General features: G+C 35.3%; 1 protein-coding gene across 1 annotated transcript in view; it reads right to left on the bottom strand.

Annotated features, from left to right (window-relative positions):
* Positions 1-24,348, bottom strand: part of LOC138322080 (mucin-21-like) — an 86,866-nt gene that overhangs the window by 38,453 nt on the left and 24,065 nt on the right. The window lies entirely within an intron of this gene.

Here is a 24,348-nt window from a genome sequence, read left to right as displayed (position 1 = left end):
GGCCTAGTGTCATGTATTGTACACATGTCGTCTGCAGATACAGGCCTTTAATATTTATGTAGGCCTAGTGTATATTTTACACATGTATCTAGTAGCACAGGAATCATGTAGTGTATTGTATTTTACACATTGTCAGCTCTGCATCGGCGTCTGACGCTTGTGAAGGAATTTTTACCACATGTCGTCTGTAGACAAGGCCTGGTGTATGTATTTGATACATGACGTCTGTTAGACAAGGCCGGAGGTATGTATTTATACTCATGTCGTCTGCTAGACAAGGCGTACTAGTGTATGTATTATGTAATTTCAACAGAAGGGCGTCTGTAGTACAAGGTCCTAGTGCATGTATTTTACACATGTCGTCGATCTGTAGACAAGGCCTATGTACCAACTTGACTATACAAGGCCGTATCCCAGTTTACACATTGTCTGTAGAACAGGATATAATTTGCGACGCTTCTCTTCATCCTAGTGCAGTGAATTCATTCATACACATGTGAAACGGGCCGCGGATGTTTACACATGTGAGTTGTCACGAATGTGTTCCAGTCCCTGTTGTATGAACCTAGTACAACGACAGGGCGTGCTTACGGCCTAGTGTACGAATTGCCGAATGTCTGTGAACGTTACCAATGATCAATCCCTGGAGTATTTTACACATCTCGTAATAAAGGAAAATCACGAAGTTTAGCCTCAGTTGTCCTAAGTGTGTTTTTTACCATGTATATCAGGCCTTGTGATTTCATATGACTGCATTGTAGGTCTGTTACAAATGAGCAAGGCCTTGATTTTTGACGGAGATGTATTTTCGCGAATTTCATCCAAAACTTTAGCGGTTTCAACAGCCTGTTTTTTATCAGCGCCTCTAGTGTTGCAGATGTAAGCGTAACATGTATTTATGTCGTCTGTATCTAAACAGTGATGTATTCACATCATCATACATATCACTCAGGGCCTAATGGGCACCATTTTCAAATTTCATTTGACTGGGAAACAACTCTGGCCACAAATCATGTTTGGCCTTGTATTTTACATCAATGTTTTTCAATCTCGTGCTCTAAATGGTTAACTTTGTGACAAGGCCTAGTCATGTATTCATAGTATCATACATACGTTTTTAGACAACTAATATTTTTGTAGACATGCACTTTATCAATTTTCAGAACTTGCATTTTCATTATAAACGTGTATATACAAGTCGTCTGTTATGCCTATTAATTTATTACAAAAATGAAACATATGCTTCATAACTATCGAAGATTCCGACGATATCCCTTCATACTTTGTACTTTCATAAGTTTCTTATATATTAGATGTAGATTTTCGCAAATTAATTGGACTTTGATTTTTTTTTTGCCAGTAGAATACATGTGATATACATGGCTGGTTTTATTGATAATAATTTATCCCACCTTAATATTCAAACACATCTACAATAAGGACAATTTTATAGTATATTGTCGTTTTACACATACGTTAGCTATTTCATGTGACTTTGACCATGACTTCTTGGCAAAAATGAAAAGTTAATTACAATTATGTTATTTATAGTTTTACAACACCAAAGTTGTACAATAATATATTTTCGCTTGCATAAACGTTGAATTTTAATTTAGCTGTTATATTACCTGTTAAAATACCAGTGTCACAGAGCGTGACGGAATTTTCAACCTCACGCGCCTTAGTATTCACGAGTCACGTTCGATGTATCATATATATCATACAAGAATCATACTTTTGCTCTTAACAGCACTCGCAAAAAGGGCCAACTATGTTCATCGATGGCATGCTTCAGTGATAAAGCAATATAAACAGAGCAAGAGTTCCACTATACAAGAAGACACAACACGAATATACCGCAATCTCCCAAAACACACACCCGCATTTTATATGCGCGACACACCACATGCATGTGAGGCTATCCTTACATGACCCTGACTCTTAATAGGACGTTAATGTCATCAAACAAACACACTTAATCATGATTAGAACATTGATCTAGTACAACACGCTTTATTACAAATTGTTTAGTTGGACGAATATTGTTCCATCCCAAATGGACCCACATAAATATGTTCAGTACCAACCCGTCATTGCCTTTAATATTTTCCTAGATTTATATTTTTAAGGGTAGTTGACAAATACGCGTGCTCTTCCGAAACATATGATCCAGGTATTGTTGTGCGTTTTTAGGTATCACCATGCGTTATTCAATATATTTGTAGTTGCTATTATTTATAACTATTACATATTTGGTTCATGATGAGCTGAATTTCTGTGATTATCTCGCAGGTTTTCTCATACCTAATGTCTCTGGTATACCATGTGTAAAAACTTGTTGTCGACCAATGCTGTCGGCCACCAACTCCTGAACGCGTACCAAGCCATGATTAGCAGGGCGTCATTTAGGCAATCAAGTCAAACTCACAACCATAAACGTATTTAATCAGTAGACTGATAAGTTGAAGAAGATACCCACTTACGTTTGCTCAGCGACCAAATCATGTGTAGAAAGCTCATAGAAAAAGGGGGTTTTATATTCGGAACTCATAACCAGTATTCGATAAAAAGATGTATTTATAGACTATGATCAGCATGATGTGCCTCGGCCGTTGAACAGCCCCCAAAATCTTCCTGACACGGCGACCTCTTAAGTCCTAACTAACAGGACGCCGTTAGGAAGAGGAAAGCAATTTTAAAAGAATAGAAAAACAACGACAACTAATAAAACCAAATATATATGTTTAGACATATAAAAAGGAGCACCAATGCAAATGTTGTATTTTAAATAAACAAAATGTTGATAAACATCTGCTGTATTTACCATCGTAAATTATTGACTAGAATCTATATAATGTATTCATAAGACTGTTTTGTTGAAAATATTTTTAAAATTAAGCAATAAAACATCTGATCTTTAAATGACAACCCGACTGACATAAATGCTTTGATGAAGTATACAGAAGCGACTGAGTCATTTCATACTCTGGTATCCGCCATTGGCCATACCTCACGTGGGGATAAATATTGAACGTCGTTATGGAAACCTCCACCACAGAGTAATGGTTCAGCGGGGTTAATTCGGCAACTCCCAGAAACCGATTCTATTTATGCAAATTTCTGATTCAATGATTACTCATGAACACATTATAAATAACAAAACCTAATGGTTAATATCTTTATACAAACTGGAAGCATTTAATGAGGTACATTACCACTATTTTAACTTTATACATCTGTGTGTTTTCTATCACTGATCTCAAGCATGACATTGCATAATTGTTCATTTTATGGTCTTGATCAACTCATGAATGATATATTTACGAAATAAAAGAAATGTAAGACATTTAAATTGTGATTCTACACCACAGTTTATGCGTGTTTAAATGTTAAGGTATTCTATGTATCCAACACTATGCCTCATTAATCCCTTACATCAAAGCAAACAAAGGGGAAAGTTTTGGAAGAATAACGTTATTGACGTGTCCATTATAACATGAATCAATGCTTATATTACGACTATGAAATTGTTGAAAATCAGTGTTATGGTTGAAGCTATATCAATTCAAGGTTAATAACAGGAGAAATAAGATTAAGGGTCAGAGATGCTATTATATATTTTATTTTATCATACATAAAATATTTATTTTTGTTATAACTTGTTTGGCTAAATACAATTCCCGATACTGTATATGATACTGTTTTAGTAACCCTTTTATACACTGTTTATGTCTCCAATAGTTACCATCATCGCGATTTGTAATGTACCAAGGATATGTGTAGTCACTATGTTTACTGTAGCCGATCCAGAAACTGTGAGGGTAAGGCTCAATGTCGCCTGTAAAATCGATATCTATATCTTGCATATACAAACGAATATATTCTATTATTTAAGTTTTTTTTATCTTTCTTCCACAAACCTAAATTTAAACATCCCATATTAGTCATGGCGGCACGGCGTTCTTCGATGAGTTAGATAGAACATATCTACTATAGCAGTTTTCTGCATTATTTGAGTCTGCATATGCTTTTTATGTGATGGGTTCACCTGATCACGTGAGTTTTGTCCAGGCACACCGGTTTCCTCCCACGCGCACATACATGCCTACATTCGGGCTTTCGAAAGTGATTTATGTAAGATATATTTTCGCCATTGACATGAATAGATAAAGTTGATATTTTTTAAATAATTTCCTCTGAAATGCGATGTTTCATCTGAGGATGAACCACGCCTAGATACCTCTGGATGATTTGATTATAGCTTGGCTTCTTTTACTGTTCTATCCTTTTAATGCATTAAGTGTTACATGTTTTGTTAAGACAATTGAATATATGTTTATATATAAATAATTATGTAATGACTGGCTTAGACACGACGATACCATATGATACATTCGTCTATATTCAGATTAAATGCTTGGATGATGCCAGACATAGGATTTTACCTGATAGATATTAGATTACCAAGCTATCGTCTGCTATCATTTGATGTTAATTATGCGTTACATTTGTAAAGGAATATCATTAAACATAATTGCCAGTACACAACATACATGTACAGTCATTCATGTTATTAATATAGTATCCTGATTTTTAATAAAAACAAAAACAAAAAAACATGGTCATGATTACTCAACACAAACGGTATATAATAACATCTCTGACCCCTAATCTTATTTCTCCTGTTATTAACCTTGGACGGCTTACGTAATTTGTTGGACAGGCCAGAATGAAAATAATACGTGATTATATAGATGTATACAATTGCACTAATATATTGTATATATGTCATATATTTTTGAAACTTTATTTTTACCATTGTTCTGTTCTTCACTAATGTATGTTTCAATGTAAGATCATATCAGGTTTTGTTATTTGTGTACGACCTGTGTACCGTAAAATTCTCAAATTTGATTTCATTTCATGGAGTAACCACCTCTTTAATTTTTCATAATTTTATTTAGCTAATTTACGAATCCGGTGATCTTTTGATTTGCTAATGTTACAGGATTACTAACGTATTAATTAGCGTCTGTTGTAAAAGACGTGGGTGTGATTCATCATGTGATTTTCGGGGTGAGACTTCAATATAAATATTCAGCTTGCTTGCCAATCCTACATAGGCTTGCTATAAAATATTTAACAAATACGTGCTTGAAAAAGAAAATTATTAATCGAAGTATATACATACGTTATTCTGTACATACATCAAAGGTAACGCCTGTTAATTACATAATTGTCATTTTTTAAACTTTGACTTTGTTTTACAGAGCTGCCGTCATATCCTGTTTATGTTACTTTGTGATATCTATATATCGTGTACAATACAGTGGTGATATGTGACTTTGTTTTACAGAGCTGCCGTCATATCCTGTCTATGTTACTTTGTGATATCTATATATCCTGTACAATACAGTGGTGATATGTGACTTTGTTTTACAGAGCTGCCGTCATATCCTGTTTATGTTACTTTGTGATATCTATATATCGTGTACAATACAGTGGTGATATGTGACTTTGTTTTACAGAGCTGCCTTCATATCCTGTTTATGTTGCTTTGTGATATCTATATATCGTGTACAATACAGTGGAGATATGTGACTTTGTTTTACAGAGCTGCCGTCATATCCTGTTTATGTTGCTTTGTGATATCTATATATCGTGTACAATACAGTGGAGATATGTGACTTTGTTTTACAGAGCTGCCGTCATATCCTGTTTATGTTACTTTGTGATATCTATATATCGTGTACAATACAGTGGTGATATGTGACTTTGTTTTACAGAGCTGCCGTCATATCCTGTTTATGTTACTTTGTGATATCTATATATCGTGTACAATACAGTGGTGATATGTGACTTTGTTTTACAGAGCTGCCGTCATATCCTGTTTATGTTACTTTGTGATATTATATATCGTGTACAATACAGTGGTGATATGTGACTTTGTTTTACAGAGCTGCCGTCATATCCTGTTTATGTTACTTTGTGATATCTATATATATCGTGTACAATACAGTGGTGATATGTGACTTTGTTTTACAGAGCTGCCGTCATATCCTGTTTATGTTACTTTGTGATATCTATATATCGTGTACAATACAGTGGTGATATGTGACTTTGTTTTACAGAGCTGCCTTCATATCCTGTTTATGTTACTTTGTGATATCTATATATCGTGTACAATACAGTGGTGATATGTGACTTTGTTTTACAGAGCTGCCGTCATATCCTGTTTATGTTACTTTGTGATATCTATATATCGTGTACAATACAGTGGTGATATGTGACTTTGTTTTACAGAGCTGCCGTCATATCCTGTTTATGTTACTTTGTGATATCTATATATCGTGTACAATACAGTGGTGATATGTGACTTTGTTTTACAGAGCTGCCGTCATATCCTGTCTATGTTACTTTGTGATATCTATATATCCTGTACAATACAGTGGTGATATGTGACTTTGTTTTACAGAGCTGCCGTCATATCCTGTCTATGTTGCTTTGTGATATCTATATATCGTGTACAATACAGTGGTGATATGTGACTTTGTTTTACAGAGCTGCCGTCATATCCTGTTTATGTTACTTTGTGATATCTATATATCGTGTACAATACAGTGGTGATATGTGACTTTGTTTTACAGAGCTGCCGTCATATCCTGTTTATGTTACTTTGTGATATCTATATATCGTGTACAATACAGTGGTGATATGTGACTTTGTTTTACAGAGCTGCCGTCATATCCTGTTTATGTTACTTTGTGATATCTATATATCGTGTACAATACAGTGGTGATATGTGACTTTGTTTTACAGAGCTGCCGTCATATCCTGTCTATGTTGCTTTGTGATATCTATATATCGTGTACAATACAGTGGTGATATGTGACTTTCTTTTACAGAGCTGCCGTCATATCCTGTTTATGTTACTTTGTGATATCTATATATCGTGTACAATACAGTGGTGATATGTGACTTTGTTTTACAGAGCTGCCGTCATATCCTGTTTATGTTACTTTGTGATATCTATATATCGTGTACAATACAGTGGTGATATGTGACTTTGTTTTACAGAGCTGCCGTCATATCCTGTTTATGTTGCTTTGTGATATCTATATATCGTGTACAATACAGTGGTGATATGTGACTTTGTTTTACAGAGCTGCCGTCATATCCTGTTTATGTTACTTTGTGATATCTATATATCGTGTACAATACAGTGGTGATATGTGACTTTGTTTTACAGAGCTGCCTTCATATCCTGTTTATGTTACTTTGTGATATCTATATATCGTGTACAATACAGTGGTGATATGTGACTTTGTTTTACAGAGCTGCCGTCATATCCTGTTTATGTTGCTTTGTGATATCTATATATCGTGTACAATACAGTGGAGATATGTGACTTTGTTTTACAGAGCTGCCGTCATATCCTGTTTATGTTACTTTGTGATATCTATATATCGTGTACAATACAGTGGTGATATGTGACTTTGTTTTACAGAGCTGCCGTCATATCCTGTTTATGTTGCTTTGTGATATCTATATATCGTGTACAATACAGTGGTGATATGTGACTTTGTTTTACAGAGCTGCCGTCATATCCTGTTTATGTTACTTTGTGATATATCTATATATCGTGTACAATACAGTGGAGATATGTGACTTTGTTTTACAGAGCTGCCGTCATATCCTGTTTATGTTACTTTGTGATATCTATATATCGTGTACAATACAGTGGAGATATGTGACTTTGTTTTACAGAGCTGCCGTCATATCCTGTCTATGTTACTTTGTGATATCTATATATCGTGTACAATACAGTGGTGATATGTGACTTTGTTTTACAGAGCTGCCGTCATATCCTGTTTATGTTGCTTTGTGATATCTATATATCGTGTACAATACAGTGGAGATATGTGACTTTGTTTTACAGAGCTGCCGTCATATCCTGTTTATGTTACTTTGTGATATCTATATATCCTGTACAATACAGTGGAGTAGTGGAGATATGTGACGTTGTTTTCATCATTAATTTAGGATCCAATTTTCATGGATTAGTTTTGGTCTGACCCTTCGATATATTTAATGTGGTTATTTAGTTAGGAATAAATGTTGATGAAGTTTTGACCTATTTGACATTGATGTCAAAGGTCAAACAACTTTCTCAACTTAAATCCAGAATGACGAAAACTACATTTTGCCGCAACTCACTTTCTAAGATAAGTTGCATTGCTTGATGGCTTATTTGCATGATAGTTTGATCGGCAGAACCAGCAACAAGGTCAAAAGGTCGGACATCTTCATTGTATAATGTATAGTGTATATTTTATATTGATCTTGACCATGTGTAAGACGAGCTGCTAAGCTCAACATGCAATCAAGTTTAAATAAAGTCTATTATTATTATTATTATCTAAATCACTTTAATGGTTTAAAGCGGAAAGCAATACAAGTCAATTAAACGTAAAATCTTATCGTTTTATATGAAAATATCGTGACCTTACCATCTGATGGTAAAGTTATGTGGTGCCATACCTGGGCAAAACTTTTGACATGGTAATTATTCTTCAGTTTTCTATTGGTAATCATCAGGTTTGATGAATAAAATCATTTAAACGGACAGCCATACATGTATAATACCATAAAAATATAATACCATATAAACATTAGAAGTTATGTACTGTAAAATTTGGATCGAAACAAACATAAAGAAATCACTTTACAATTCTACTTGTATATTCTTGATATAATTTTAAGATGTATTTAGTATATTAACATTGGTGGTCCTGGATGGGCATTAACTGATTATTTAAATGAAAAATATTAAACACAAATCAAATAACCGATGCATATAGTTTTGTGGTTACAGAAGATATATGATAGTCAAGGAGATTATAAGGCGCGGAATGAACTATTGATATCTAATATGATTGGTTTGGTAACCAAAGTACATCAGACAAAACATCGTTCACGGAGTGTCATACATTCTAGATACATCCTCCATGTGTTTTAGAATGGATATGACGGTATACACTTACCAACATTCCTTTAAATATCTTAATTCACTTCAATAAAACACTCATTTAACACACAATCATATCTTATGAAGTGAGTCTGTTTATAAAATAGTCGGTCGATTGCACAAGTAAAATCAGCCAATTCAATGATCCAGCGATGTGTAAGTATATACAAACGATGGGCGTATCTGTGTTTGTATGTGGTTTAACAAAACGTCGTCACAATGAGGTCATTCTGGCCCATTACATGGTACGGTGACCCGGCATAATGCGGTCAGCTACCGGCGGGTTCTTTCTCAATAGCTGTGTGTACTATACTATATGGGATGAGGACAGATCGGTAGAGCACCCGTTATAGGCTCATTATAAAGTCAGAGAGGACTTTCATTCACTTCGATACATACATACAGATCTTAAATTAGTGACCATAACTTTTATAAAAAAAAGTTTTTATTTGTGCGAACCTTGACGAGCTTCATAGAACTCGGAACAAGATAAAAGAATGTTTGATTGTAAAGCAGGTCATTTACGCGAGGATGACATTTTCTCAATCTCTAGGTTTTGACCCATGCACTGACAAATACCGTTTGGACTGCGGAAAAATTCCCATTTTTAATGTTTACGATCAATACTACCTATGGAAGAAGCGATTTGTCGAATACGTAGCCAATACATCTCTGTGTTTGAATACAAAATTACGTCTTATCTCACGAAATAGTATATGTCATTACTACATGTTTTAAGTCCGTCTTGAAAATTAAATGATACTAAAAGTTTGAAGAGGCTTTGGGTGTTGGGTTATGTTGACATTTTAAAGCGTCGATGGCTATTCGCAGTGAAATCTATACATGTACTGAGAAGGTGATAGCTTTTTTCAGAGCAATACCACCATTGTTTGACGTGTTAAGGCGTTAATACAAATGATGATTCCACACAGGTTTTATATGGATATGTGAAAACGACGTGTATTTCCGCACGGTGATAGTTTAGCTAATCGGCGATCTTCCATAATTCTTTTTTTACAACATAACAAAATCGTAAATTATGTAAGCTAGTTTATGCTTTCCTTTTATTTTATTTTTTCCGCATTCAGATCTTGGAACATTAAATTTTGATGTGAGCATTTTCATTTTGGGCCTTTTTTGTGTTTGATGTCATTTTGACAGTTTCAGGTCATGAGGAATTTACGTACCAGAAGAAAACAGTAGAACGAAGGTCCAAAAATCTCGAATCAAACAGCCACGACGGTTACTACATCACCATTCGTGGAGAGAACAGAGAATACAAGTGTAGGGTTTAGTTTCTTCAAATCTGATGTACAGATTGGGGAAATTTACGTAATTTATCATCTTACACAATCGAAAGCAATATGGATTATTTGTCAATGACTCCAATCCATTTAGTTTTTGTTCAATTTTAGAAACCATCCATGCACATTTCAATGATATACAGATTTAAGATCTTCTTAATTATCTCTACAGCCGTTTATCTCTATTTTTGTTTTGATTTGTGTATAAAAATAAATCAATATCAAAAGATAAATTAAGATATAAAATAATTTCTATGAATTCGAAGCCTACCTTAATGACTAAAAGCATATAATTGTATTGATATTTTTTTTAATTTTTCATAAAAAATGCATGTGTAACGGAACTTTTGGAGGGCAGAATATATTTCTAATACCAAATCGGGGATTTTTCAGGGTCGCTTTCCCATCAATTTTATTTTCATTAACTATCTTCCTTTGTTGCACTTTGCATCATATCTTGTTTTCTTGATGTGGAACAAAATATACCCTCTTTGATAATTATGTTGTCATTTTTTAATTGGTAAACAAATGGAGAAAAAATAACAATATATTATCTGTGTTCCTGTGTAGTTGTTAATGATATCTGTCTACATGTTGTGACCCCGAGGTTCTGTCAGCTATACACTATAACGTCCACCAGGGTGGGTGGGTGTCAACTCTGACTGTCCTTCATTAACTGTTCTTCCCAAATCTCGCTTCCGGCTTTTTAAAATGATAAATACCACTTAAAGTCGGGGTATTTATTGTAGGGATTGGTGTTTCTGTCTGTCTGTCTGTCTCCTTTTTATACTTTGTAGCAAGATCAGTTGTGTGTGTCTTTAAACAAACATCACGATTACGTATATCATAAAATGAAAATAGTAAATATATCCGCTCAGTGTACACACTTTGGTAGTCTAAGATCAATATTTGAATTTAATTAAACGAGTTTTCCGATAAAGTTTGATTTTCTTTTGATGAGTAACCGCATCATTGTGTAATTTTAACAAATAACAATTTGTATAAGAAGTTATCTTGAATTGGAAAGGTAAATATCGCACTGCCTCGCCTTTGGACACTGATCAGCATGCCGCCACGAAGACTGAATGGTGACGTCGTACCACAGTCAACATCCCTTCATTTTGGGGTCGTGGTATTGAGCCCTACGTTTACCAGTTTTACATATTCGTAGGTCGGTGGGTTTTTATCATGGTACTTACAAAACATGCAATACTAGTAGAATTGTACGAAATTAGTTTAACCAAACTATTGACCAACCGAAAACAAAAACCTAATGCTGATAAAGAGATTTGGTTAGTTAAATAGATTAACGTCCTATCAACACACAGGTTTCCCGTGTATGTGATATGTTATGCGTGTGTGAAGTGTGTGTGTGTTGTTTGTGTGAAGTGTGTGTGTGTTGTTTGTGTGAAGTGGGTGTGTGTTGTTTGTTTGAAGTGTTGGTCTGTTGTGCGTGTGAAGTGTGTGTGTGTTGTTTGTATGAAGTGTGTGTGTGTTGTTTGTGTGAAGTGTGTGTGTGTTGCTTGTGTGATGTGCGGCTGTGTTGTTTGTGTGAAGTGGGTGTGTGTTGTTTGTGTGAAGTGTGTGTGTGTTGTTTGTGTGAAGTGTGTGTGTGTTGTTTGTGTGAAGTGGGTGTGTGTTGTTTGTGTGAAGTGTGTGTGTGTTGTTTGTGTGAAGTGTGTGTGTGTTGTTTGTGTGAAGTGTGTGTGTGTTGTTTGTGTGAAGTGGGTGTGTGTTGTTTGTTTGAAGCGTGTGTGTGTTGTTTGTGTGAAGTGGGTGTGTGTTGTTTGTATGAAGTGTGTGTGTGTTGTTTGTGTGAAGTGGATGTGTTGTTTGTGTGAAGTGGATGTGTTGCTTGTGTGATGTGCGGCTGTGTTGTTTGTGTGAAGTGGGTGTGTTGCTTGTGTGAAGTGCGTGTGTGTTGTTTGTGTGAAGTGTTGGTGTGTGTTTCTTGTGTGAAGTGGGTGTGTGTTTTTTTGTGTAAAGTGGTGTGTGTTGCTTGTGTGAAGTGTGGGTATTTTGTGTGTGTGAAGTGTGGGTGTGTTATTTGTGTGAAGTGAGTGTGTTGTTTGTGTGAAGTGGGTGTGTGTTGTTTGTGTAAAGTGTTGGTGTGTTGTTTGTGTGAAATTTGTGTGTTGTTTGTGTGAAGTGTGGGTGTTTTGTTTGTGTGTTGTTTGTGTGAAGTGTGTGAGTGTTGTTTGTGTGAAATGTTGGTGTGTGTTGCTTATGTGAAGTGGGTTTGTGTTGCTTTTGTGAAGTGTTGTGTGTTGCTTGTGTGAAGTGGGTGTGTGTTGTTTGTGTAAAGTGGTGTGTGTTGCTTGTGTGAAGTGTGGGTATTTTGTGTGTGTGAAGTGTGTGTATGTTGTTTGTGTGAAGTGGATGTGTGTTGTTTGTGTGAAGTGTAGGTGTGTGTGGTTTGTGTGAAGTGGATGTGTGTTGTTTGTGTGAAGTGTAGGTGTGTGTTGCTTGTGTGAAGTGGGTGTGTATTGTTTGTTTCAAGTGGGTGTGTGTTGATTGTGTGTAGTGGGTGCGCGTTGCTTATGTGAAGAGTGGGTGTGTTGTTTGTGTGAAGTGTGGGAGTGTTGTGCGTGTGAAGCGCGTTGAAGTGCGTGTGTAGAGAACTAAGGTATGTTCGTTTTGTACCTCTTAGTAATAGTAGAAATATCGCCGTTTTATAGGGATATTTCACTGATGCATTTCACCGAAGACGTCAAACAAGGTCACATTATACTGACAACGGGCAAACCATTCGTCTAACTCCCTTAATGCTGAGCGCTAAGCAGAAGCAAGAACTACCATATTTATAGACTATTGTGTCTCGGCCAAGGAACAGAATCCAGAGTATTACTTACATGGGCGAGCGCTCAACTATTGGCCAATATCCTTTGGACGGCCGTAACGTATTTATGCGTAATTATGCATTTGCCCTTTTTCATGCACCCTTTTGGAGCCCCACTGAGACCCTTGAAAACTAAATACGAGTTTTTTGAAAAGGAGATGTTCATCACTATATAACATGTCAATATCGATTCGGTCAATGCATTAGTGACGCCACAAATCACCTTTGAATGTGCCCAAATAAGTCAAAAATTGAGGTCTGAAATCCGGATTTTAGTGTGTGCCCGGAAACCTGTCGTTGTGAGCTTAATTATCAAGATACAGATATGCAGATGGTCTTAAACGATAGAAAAGATTTCAAAGTAAGAGAAAATAGAGAGAAAGGGAAAAGAAAGGGGGAAATAGCACCGATTTCAAAAAAAAACAAAAAAAACAAAAAAAAACAAGTCCCACGCGCAGGTTTCTGCCTCCCATGACCCGTGCGTGGTGATCTCGAGGGGCTTCTGGTGACTGTTTTTGCTTGTTTGCAGAATTTATTATTGTGAAAATGGCATCAAACCGTCATCTAGATGCAAACTGCTTTCATAAATGGTATTTGTTATAACCTACTATCAAAATTGAGTCAGGTTCGAATCTTGGCGGCCGTCGAAAGGATATAGGACGAATAGAATAAATAATATCCCGTAAGTCGTTTTCACGATATCATGCATTAGGATCAGCGATACAAATTATTAAGCCCTAGATTTAGTTCGTAGAAAGTTTAGCGTTTTGTGGAAGTATTTTCTATTAGTAGCGATGCACATCGTACGTAATACTATCTATGTCGTGACTGAATGAAATGAAATATTGAGAAAAAATGATATCTTGAAGAAAAAAAACCCAGGAGACTGATAAGCAAATTGCTCATATCAGTAATATTCTCTTATCTGAATGTAAAAAAGAGAGGATAGAAAATAACAAAAACGAGATACACAATGTTAACTGTTTCAAATGATTCCCGCTACACATACAACCGTAAAAGAGAGGATAGAAAATAACAAAAACGAGATACACAATGTTAACTGTTTCAAATGATTCCCGCTACACATACAACCGTAAAAGCTTAGCAGTGGTCAACCCTGTCAACAGTGTTGCTAAAATATTAAGGAATGCCTCAGTGAGATAACTCTATAAATCGCCTTTAATCAATCGCACACCAGGAAAAAGAAACATAAATACCAAACTGTCTTATTAAACTTATACACACCCATCTTTAAATGTCCAATGATCTTAATGTTTGAGGAATTAACTCAATGTCGTAGCCACCAGTGTCGCGGGAGGTAGCCTCGATATGCTACCATCAACATAGGCAAAGAACAACGATATTGCTAAACATATAGTATAATGAAAAAAATCCCTTAACCAACCAAATATGGACCAAGTGTTACAGCAGAGTTAGAAGTTTTAGGTTTATTCACGGGGAAACCCATCGAAGTGTAAGTAATGTTCGAATTTTCATATTAATCACTAAAGTACATTGATGATAATTCAAACATGTACATGTAAGTAATAAATAGCATCTGGCACGCTTGACTACCTCTCACAGAGTTAACATACATGTAGTTAGATTTTTTTTCCGATAAGGTCATAATAACCTATTTAAACATCCTTCAAAATGTAATTGATTAGCTTACAAAGCGTTTTTTTTAATATCAAATTGTGTATTTATTTATGAAATTTGTCACGTTAATTGATTTTTTAGGTGCTGATCAAAGCTGGTGATAGATTTGTATATTCATACCACAAGGCCAAATTCATGCTAGACTCATAGTGAAATACGTAGATCCATGTTTTCTCCACGAGAATAAACTGACCAAGGTACTGTATTCCTTTTTGTGACCCCACATTTATCGTCCGTTGTCACATCTTACTTTATTTGACAATTGATATCGATTAAATTTTATAAATACAATAAGATTTGTATTTGTCTATATTGAATCGACTCATGATTTGAATGATATTTCCATGTCTTAGTTAACGATACTTATTATTCGCGCCGGCAGTCATGATGTACTTTAGCGTACGGTAATTGTTGTGTCTATATTTGCATAAAAAAGTCAATCCGTCTTATCATGACGTGTGCTTTTATTAGCATGTCTAATATTGTATGATTTAACATTTTTTTTTCACAGTTTTTGTCATTTGTAGATGTTATCATATGAAGCAATACTACTGGAAAAAAAAGTTTCAATGGGAAGTTCAGAATCACTCTAAGTAAAATGTATTTATCTTGGTGGTGGTTTAGTTCAGATTATTATGCCACAAACCCTGCAACGTGTTCGTGGTGATAAATGGTTAAACATCGTTAAGATATTTTTCTTTTTCAGTTTTGATAATATCTTGAAAAAATCTCAAGTCAATTATTTCACTTGTCAAGATATGTTTGCGTGTGTATATTATAGAGGAGATTTATAGATAGCGTCACGAAAGCTTTGTGCAAGGCTAACAATAACACGTTTTAATCCTAACGGTGGCAAAGACAAATTCTGATTTTTAGACCTCATTTTAACTTATCAAAGTTGTTATAGTAGTGAAGAATTATTCATTAATTATAGCATCTGACACGTGTAGATCTGTTACAAAAATAGGATTTTTTTTTATCTTTTTTAAAATCGACGGGGTTTTCTCTTTTATTCATTTTTTATCGGGACACACCCAGTTGATTTCCTTTAAGCTGAATACAAGTTTCAACTACATAACGGATGAGAATATTTATTTTATACAAATATATATTTGCATTTAGATACTTTGCTATAGGCTAGAGGGCCGCTTCATTGATGTTTGTTATAATATATGCAGCATGTCGAACCGAATGCTGAATGCTAGCTTTACACTACCCAATTTTAATGCATATCATTTACATAAAAGGTTGCGGAAGTTTGGCTTTTGACATTCAGTATATGTACCTTTTTTACTTAACACACCCATACACAAATTAAAATTCGCGTGTGAACCTGTCAGAATGTATTGTAGGTGGTATATATTCTAACTGAATACGTAAACTCGGGCGTATTTGTTCACTAATAATGGAAGGTACTCAAAGAAACCGTCAGACATAATATTGAAGCTGTCATTGTTGTAATTCTTGTTGTTATTCTTTTTTATTGTAATCTTTCGCTCGTAAACCTCAGAAAAGTCATATTTTGTGTAATCAATTGACCAAAATGATTTTGAATTGACGTTTGTCATGATTTAAGCGCATGACGACATAATATATAATTGTCCTAACGAGGTCCCTTTTTGTCTTCTCTACCGAGAAATTTCTTCTGATATCAACTCAGGTCAACAAATGAATATGCGTGATTAAAACAGATAATCTGTCTAAAAAGCACAGCTCGCTGAAATTTTTGTTCTCTCTGTATTTTGGTTTTAAAGCCCATTATCAATCAAACAGAAGACAGATGTTATCAATACAGAAATGTAGATGTAAACGTAACTTTCGACATTTTCAGTGTTTTACTAAAATTGACGACTTTTTCCATATCGAACAAGCATTGCTTCAGTGTTTAAATCACTGAAATATATCAATAAAACATACCGTAACGTTCAGTCCATAACGCAATTTTGGTATTTGCTATGTCATAACACGGGGATTTCACGATCCCAATACGGCGGCCTGGGTAAAGTACAATTTAGCCCTGATTCATTTCCGGTGTTTGAGACGTCATCTTTTAAAGTGAATTTTGTGACGTCAGAATCACTGGAAGGTGGGTTTAATCGGCGGTAAATGATACTTTACCCATGTCGTTTTGGTATCCCGAAACCGTCACATTGTTGAGTGTTTAATTCCCTGATCAATCTGCTGCCTCTGTATATGACGGACTTGTCATTTATATTTGAAGTGCAGTCGATGAGACATTGGATGCTTACTTTTCAGGAACACCTGAATCAGTTTAGCTATGTTGTTATTTCGTGTCCTTGTTCAGTATTATTCATTCCGTGTCACAACAGATCGTGTAATAGACGTGCTGACAGTGAAACAGACCCCAGGGATGTTTATACTCGGACATTGATACAGACATACAGTCGGTTATCATTGGAAATGAACAATGGTATTCAATATCATCTTCAGTCCCATATATTACACACCGCCATGTAAGCGACAATCTGTCGATCTAATTACTGACTGTAGCGAACGTTTAATTATTCGGGATAATACTACCAGTTTAATCTATCATGAATATATACGTATGTTAGCTGTTTTCTTTAACAGACTACCATTTGAGTCTTGATTGGACAATCATTGTTGACGCTGCCCTGCGGATTGGGCGTAAAACTATGACCGTACATGGCATGATTATAAAAGATATCCTAATTTGATATCTGATATTCTAGGTTATGCCTAAAGTACAGACTTTCACCTTCTCCATCACACTATCTCGCCGATTTTAGGAATGATTTTGATTTTCTTCTTTGAGTCCTACCTAGTGGTACGAATACAAGGAGCATGAACCATGCAAGTCTATCCATCTAAACGGCCATACATACACATGTCTGTATACAGTAAGATCAGTCCCTAATGAAATAATTGATAATAATAAATAAACGACTATTGTTGTGTTAATAACCGCCCTATCTGTTGGAAGGTAAATGCAATAAAAACACATATCAAATGGGACACCCTAGAAACACCACCAATAACAGACAATAAACATATGTTGCCTCTGTTGAAGTTTATTCCGTTTTATGTGCAAATGTAAGTATATGTATATATAGTGTCTAAGTAAGCCATCATTGGCTGGACATGTCTTACATTTGATATAGTTTTACTTTTATGAAATGTTTTTACATATAGGTTGTAAGATGTTTGACACTTTAATAAAACAATTGAATTGAATTGATTTATTTTACCTCGACTAACATCTTTGTTTGAGTACAGATTGTGCTGTATCATAACTCTTTAAAGCGTAACGGTAACTGTCGATGACTCAAAACAATAAATAGCGGCTTACAGGTGTAATGAGATCCGCCTATGGAAATATCAAACGGCCAAGTCACACTCCTCTAAAATAAACCAACGAAACTAGTTCGTTTAAAGTTCAATTTAAGCCAATGATCAAATAATTAATTTGAAACCATGACTTTGTGTTGTGTTGGACAGACCTCCAAGGTAAGAGTATCGTGTAGACAAACGGGTAAAGTTTTACTTAATGACCTAATACATTTCTACAGTGGGACAGATGATGTTTGACATTCTATAACTTCATGTCCTGCCAGTGGCTAGCTAATTAAGCACTAGCACACGATCAATGTCTGGTGGAAGCCGTTACTAGAATGAAGACCATCAATGACCCATTGTTAAAGTATTTTTCAGATTAAGAACAAAAGTTTACTGAATAAAGATTTCTAATGTTACTATGTGTTTAGTACATACTGCAAAAACCAGCTGTCTTTTTGAGCGCGATTTACCTTCGCGAATTTCGCGATCCAACTGAGTTTGCGAATGGTTATTCCCATGAATTAATAATTACTAAATATATTGTACGGAAATTCTAATAAATTTGAAACTGATCGCGAACTTTTAAAGCCGCGAAAGAAAGCTGTTAAAAAAGCTGGTTAACAGTACACAGGAAATATTTCTTCACGCGATTTTCACGTGAACCGGGGGCAAAAAGTGAATTTCACGTGAAAAATTTCATGTGAAAAATGACGTGAAGAAATATTGCTTGTGTTTGTAAATATCATAAGGAGATCATAAATTTTTATCTTTATATTCGGAACAGTGTATCTTTGACGATCTCATTACATCTGTCGACATAATAACAACTGATGTAAATAAAGATATGTATCAAGAGACATGATATACAAAGATTTGTGAATCACCGCCTTTCAAAGAGCTTTATCAAATGTGAAAGAGACCCCATACACATAAACGTCTAACTGAGAGGTGTAATACCGACTCGGTGTGACAGCCTCCTGGATATCTTAGTTAACTCGTGAAAGTCCAGTAAGTGTAAACTGTGTGGACCTGATTCAGACCTGGTGTGATGTGACCTATTCCGGGCATCTGTCACAGTTAACATACCCCCTCCCCAACTCCTCTCCACGCACGTTGTCCGTGTTAGTTGATTATCCTGCATTAGATATCTACATCTTCTATATGTTAATGACCACTGCCATCCTAACCAATCTACCAGCCTATATAGCATGTATAGCCTGGTGTTAAGAATTATTATAGTTAGTGAACTTTACCTATAGGAGTTCATGGTCGTTCAGCATGTTCAATACTCTTGTTCAATAGCTTTTAATTAATTACAAAATTTATGAGCAATGATTCATTAGCATACAACTGTAAAACACTTGGATTTGCAAAAAGATACCGTTAAAAATGTAACCCCACTGGTGTCTTTCGAATCGCACACATTGATCACGTAATGATACAACTTTGTTATATATATCGAAATTACAATGTAATATTTAATTATATATGATAAAAGATGCCGTATTGATGCCATTGGGTTCTTATCTAATTAGTAAAGCTTCATATCAGTTATACAGGACATTTGGAAACGAGTACTAACCATTTGGAAAGTAGAAATAGCTACCCCAAACTCATACATAAGTGACCACTAACGGCTTCCTTATCACAATGCTAGGAGTAGATTGATGAGAGTGACTGTGCACCGAACAGAAAAAGTCTCTACGACCATATATGGTCGATTATAACCGTACAGTCTTAAAACCTGCATTCATCGGGCGCTACTATTTTACTCAGTATCGTAGCAATCGACCAGCCCATCAATGCTGTCATTCCAACACAATGACTGACCACCATAACTAAAATCGTATCATTGTAAAACACGGATAAAACAGTTTTGGGAAATGTACTGTTAACAAGTTGTAAGTGGCTTAATTAAGGTAAGCAGGTCTCTATATGTCACACCTGTACGAGTGTTAGTGGACACCTTTAGTAACACCAGTAAACTGGTACAAAAGTGACCAAGTCTAAAACAGAATGGACGTTTATTGTGTGAGAGAGAAGCCGGGGTTCACACATACAAAAACTACCAACAACCGTCTACTGATCTACTTAACCACTTCGTCAATTTTTGTAATTTTCCTTGGCCTATAGGGTAATAAAAATGTTATACTAATGCCATGGTATAAAACGATGGAAGCTAATTAATATTTCTTCATAAATAAGATATATGAAGTTATCAACATCTGTCATACGACACGAACATTGACCACTTCGGGAAATAATGTTTTATCAATATGAAGATAAATCTGAGCAAACCAATGGGTCCCAGCGCGTGGATGCAAACGGAGTCTATGTCGTGCAAGCATTCAGCTTCCGGCCTCTTTGCGTTTAATGCAAATACCCCGACGACGCGCTAGCATAGAAATTAACCTATATTACATATGGATTTTAAATCATCGAAGTATAAACAACAGGAGCGTAGAGCCAACTGAAAACTATTGTTAATAATACAATATACATTGTACATGTCTCCATCATTCTTATTGTTTGCAAATATTTTTTAACAACTCGATCTGGAGAAAACTGGTCTGCAAATTAATACACATTCTTGACCACCGATACGCATTCAGTCGAAACTATACGATAATGTTAAATGTCGGTTATACTTTAGACCAATTATTTTAAATAGAGAATGTGCTGAAGGCAACGTTTTCGCGTATTAATGTCAAGGCTTGTAAGATTCGGCAGGGTATCGCTACATTCATGTAAATACTGATATTTATTTCTCACTCTGTTTTATAATCAAATTGGTTGGCCAGAGTTCCATTAGAGTCTATCCTAGACCACTCATTGTCATTAGTCCGTTAGATATCGATTTCCAAGTTTTCTCATTTTTATTTTCTAATTTATTGTGAACAATACCTATTTGCGTATTGGATATCACAGAAAAAACATGCTTGTTTAATAAATACATCAGAAAACAAATTAATGATTTATTCTATCACAGAAATCATGGTTAATTTCTTGGCGCACTCGTGTCACCAGAGCCGTCATGTTTTAGCCACCAAATTGTGTGCCTTTAGGTTTTATCCAAAAATAATAAATGCAGAATTAAAGATAGTGTTGCATTTGTTTCTTGATAAACGTCATGTACTACCGACGTGACCATCTACTGCATGGACACTTTTGATAAATTAATGCATGTGTCTTTATCGTTTGAGTAAAATCACGATTAAACATGATAAAGAAATATTGCTAAAACGTTTATATCAAATGTTGTATTACTTACCTCGGAATTTCCGAGATCCCAACTTTAATTGTTCATATAGTTTCCAAAACGAAATATATTGGTTTAGTTACAAAACCAATACTCCAAATTGTTATCCGAAAGGTTCACACTTAATTCCTGTGATTTTCGGTGTAATGAAGTAAAATTATTGATACCTCAGAAGGTTATTTCACTTCATGCATTGCTGTTTACGTGAAGACTTTTGTAACGAATTCGCTCACAACCAAAGAATTCTTTGTAACTAATGTTTTATATAAATTTATATAACACACTGTCTTCACGGCGAAAATATATCATCCACTTCTATTATTTTTCTTTTTGTGTAAAATCCACTTAAAATGATATACATGTAAATTAATCCACCCGATTACTCCAATTTCCTCTGTGTACAAGTCATCCGGGCGATTATGTAAAATTATATACACCGACTCACGAAGTGCGAAATCTACTTGCTTTTCGAAAGTATACGAAAATTGAACTACGAATCTATACATTGAACCGGAAGCACTAGTGCGCGGTATGTGACCCGCATCTGGGAAGTGCGCATGCTCATTGGACATTTCATTGATCTCGTTCAGTGGTTAGCGAAATCTGTTGATGCGTGGTTAAATATATTTAAACACAATGTGGATTTAATCAGATGGTATCGGACACGGTAAACGTAGAGTTGGTATAACGTAAATGGAAGTGAAAATTGTGAACTTTAAATTTGATTATATGTGGTGAACCTGCTGCTAGTTGTTAGGTCACACACGTTCAGGTCTATCGGTCGCATGTACCCACTTCATTTTGTTGCTATAAAGGAGGCGTAGGTAGCTTTCTGTAATATAGGTATCTAGAAGTATCTAATGGACACTTTTACGTCGAAAGTTAATTAAATAATTCGTAATCCTTTTGAAACTTTAGTAAAAAAAATACGGAAAACAAGAAACGAAACCATACCGAGGTGACTAGTGAATAATCGTATACACCGTACAGTAGGAGATCAGTTACACCCTGTATATACTGGCAACTGTGTCATGTACTTTACCTATCTACATATTTAAATATAGTTAAATGTATGTATTAGAACCATTAAAACTATATTCTTTCAGTGGCATTGCTATTTGATGACAGAAATATGTACCGAACCCCGTTGACTTATTCAACTGAAATTTACATTTTTTTTGCATATTTTGCCAAAATTTACAAAAAAAAAACAAAAACAAAAAAAAAACAGTTGTACCTAAGGTGAGGCCTGATGCATACACACTTATTATCAACTTACTAATTTATGTTCATTATCTTAAAGTACACAAGAAGTGATACATACACAGTATCACTAGTGTAGACAGGTTCTAAAGCCTTAAGGAAGGCGTCCTTTGTATGCAATGTGTTGCGTGTGTGAATGTGTATGTTCTAAGGAGGTGTGATATGTTCGTGTTTTGTCCCCTTGCGATAGCGGGTCACTGGATCGTGCCGCCGACGACACCTTACAAGCACACCCCAACCCCGTTCACATTATACTGACAACGGGCAAACGAAGAATGCTAGTTACATACATTACAGTGATATTTGAGGTAAATATCACGCGATTAACTGAGCCAACTCGCATTCACTCTCACAAATAAAAGCGACAATGATCCTAAAGGAGACTTGTGCAAGACTAACCTACCGATCGGTGACGTTTATGACATCACTAGTACGTAAACAGACTCTAATAACTGCAAACAAATGTATTCCGGATATGTTTTATATTCTACAAAATTACTCCTGATTTCATTGCATCCAACATATAAAGTTAGTTTTTGAAATAATTCTTGAAAATATAGTTGCGTAAGAAACGGCGTATTGTTAATATGTTCATTTAACACTCAATAGAGTCCGGATTCCTTTGCATGGAATATCCGGATTATGTCGTTTTGGAAATTACACATTCGGAAATCTACAGCCACAAACAGGAAATCCTTCACTCAGCACCACAGTCATAACACTGATGCTGTACCAGGAACAGGAGTTTGACATCCTGCATATACACATATATAAAAAAACGGGAACAGAGAAATAAATACTCCCAATCACAACAGATCAAGGAATGAGTTTTGTCATATGCATGTCTTGGACCGGAGCTGTGGATGATGGAATCCGGGATTGTATGTTAACGGTTAAAAATTTGAATCATAAATAAAAACATAGGACAATTTAGGGACAATGTTATCATTTCGCCCAGTTAAATCGATATATTTACATTTGCTTGTCACTTCTACTATATAAACTAACCAAGGTTAAGTGGAAAATATGACGGTATAACTGACACCCAAAACATGACCATTTTGACGTCACTAATGTTGACGTAGTGACGTCAGATGATCACCGTCAAAATGGCTGTTCCATCTTGTGAATGAAATCGTCGTTGATAAACGGCTTGTCTAGCTTAAACAATGTTAATGCAGATACCATAAAATGAATTGATAATGTAAATATAAGCAAGCGCGCTTTGTGAAGATTATCTGCAAAGCTCTGGCATCTTTTTATTGACCATAGATGCCATAGGACGATAGTAATTTGTAATCCAGGGCCCAGTTCTTCAAGTTCAAAAGATGATTAGGCTTATCACAGTTTAACGATAATTTTCAAATCAAGATAAAATAATTTCTGGTGATACAAATTTCACAAAAATTTACAAGAATCTTAAGAGCTCTATTCTCTGTTTACTTGCTGAGTTTAACGAAGATATAATGACAAATGTTGCAATAAATGAGAAAGGAAAACTTCACTACTCATGTGATTAAGATTCATGCTTTGAACAACGTTTAGTAGCACATCAGAGTACGTATTTTTACTTTTGTTATCCTGTTATTTCATTCACCCCCAGGGAGGAGACACGTTATCTTGGTGTTTCATTTACAGATAAGCATTTTTTTATCTGTATATATTGATGTACTTTTTA

Source organism: Argopecten irradians, chromosome 4 (genome assembly GCF_041381155.1).
Source record: "Argopecten irradians isolate NY chromosome 4, Ai_NY, whole genome shotgun sequence".
Lineage (NCBI taxonomy): Eukaryota > Metazoa > Mollusca > Bivalvia > Pectinida > Pectinidae > Argopecten > Argopecten irradians.
The sequence above is the reverse complement of the archived record's forward strand: the minus strand, read 5'-3'. Positions and strand labels throughout refer to the sequence as shown.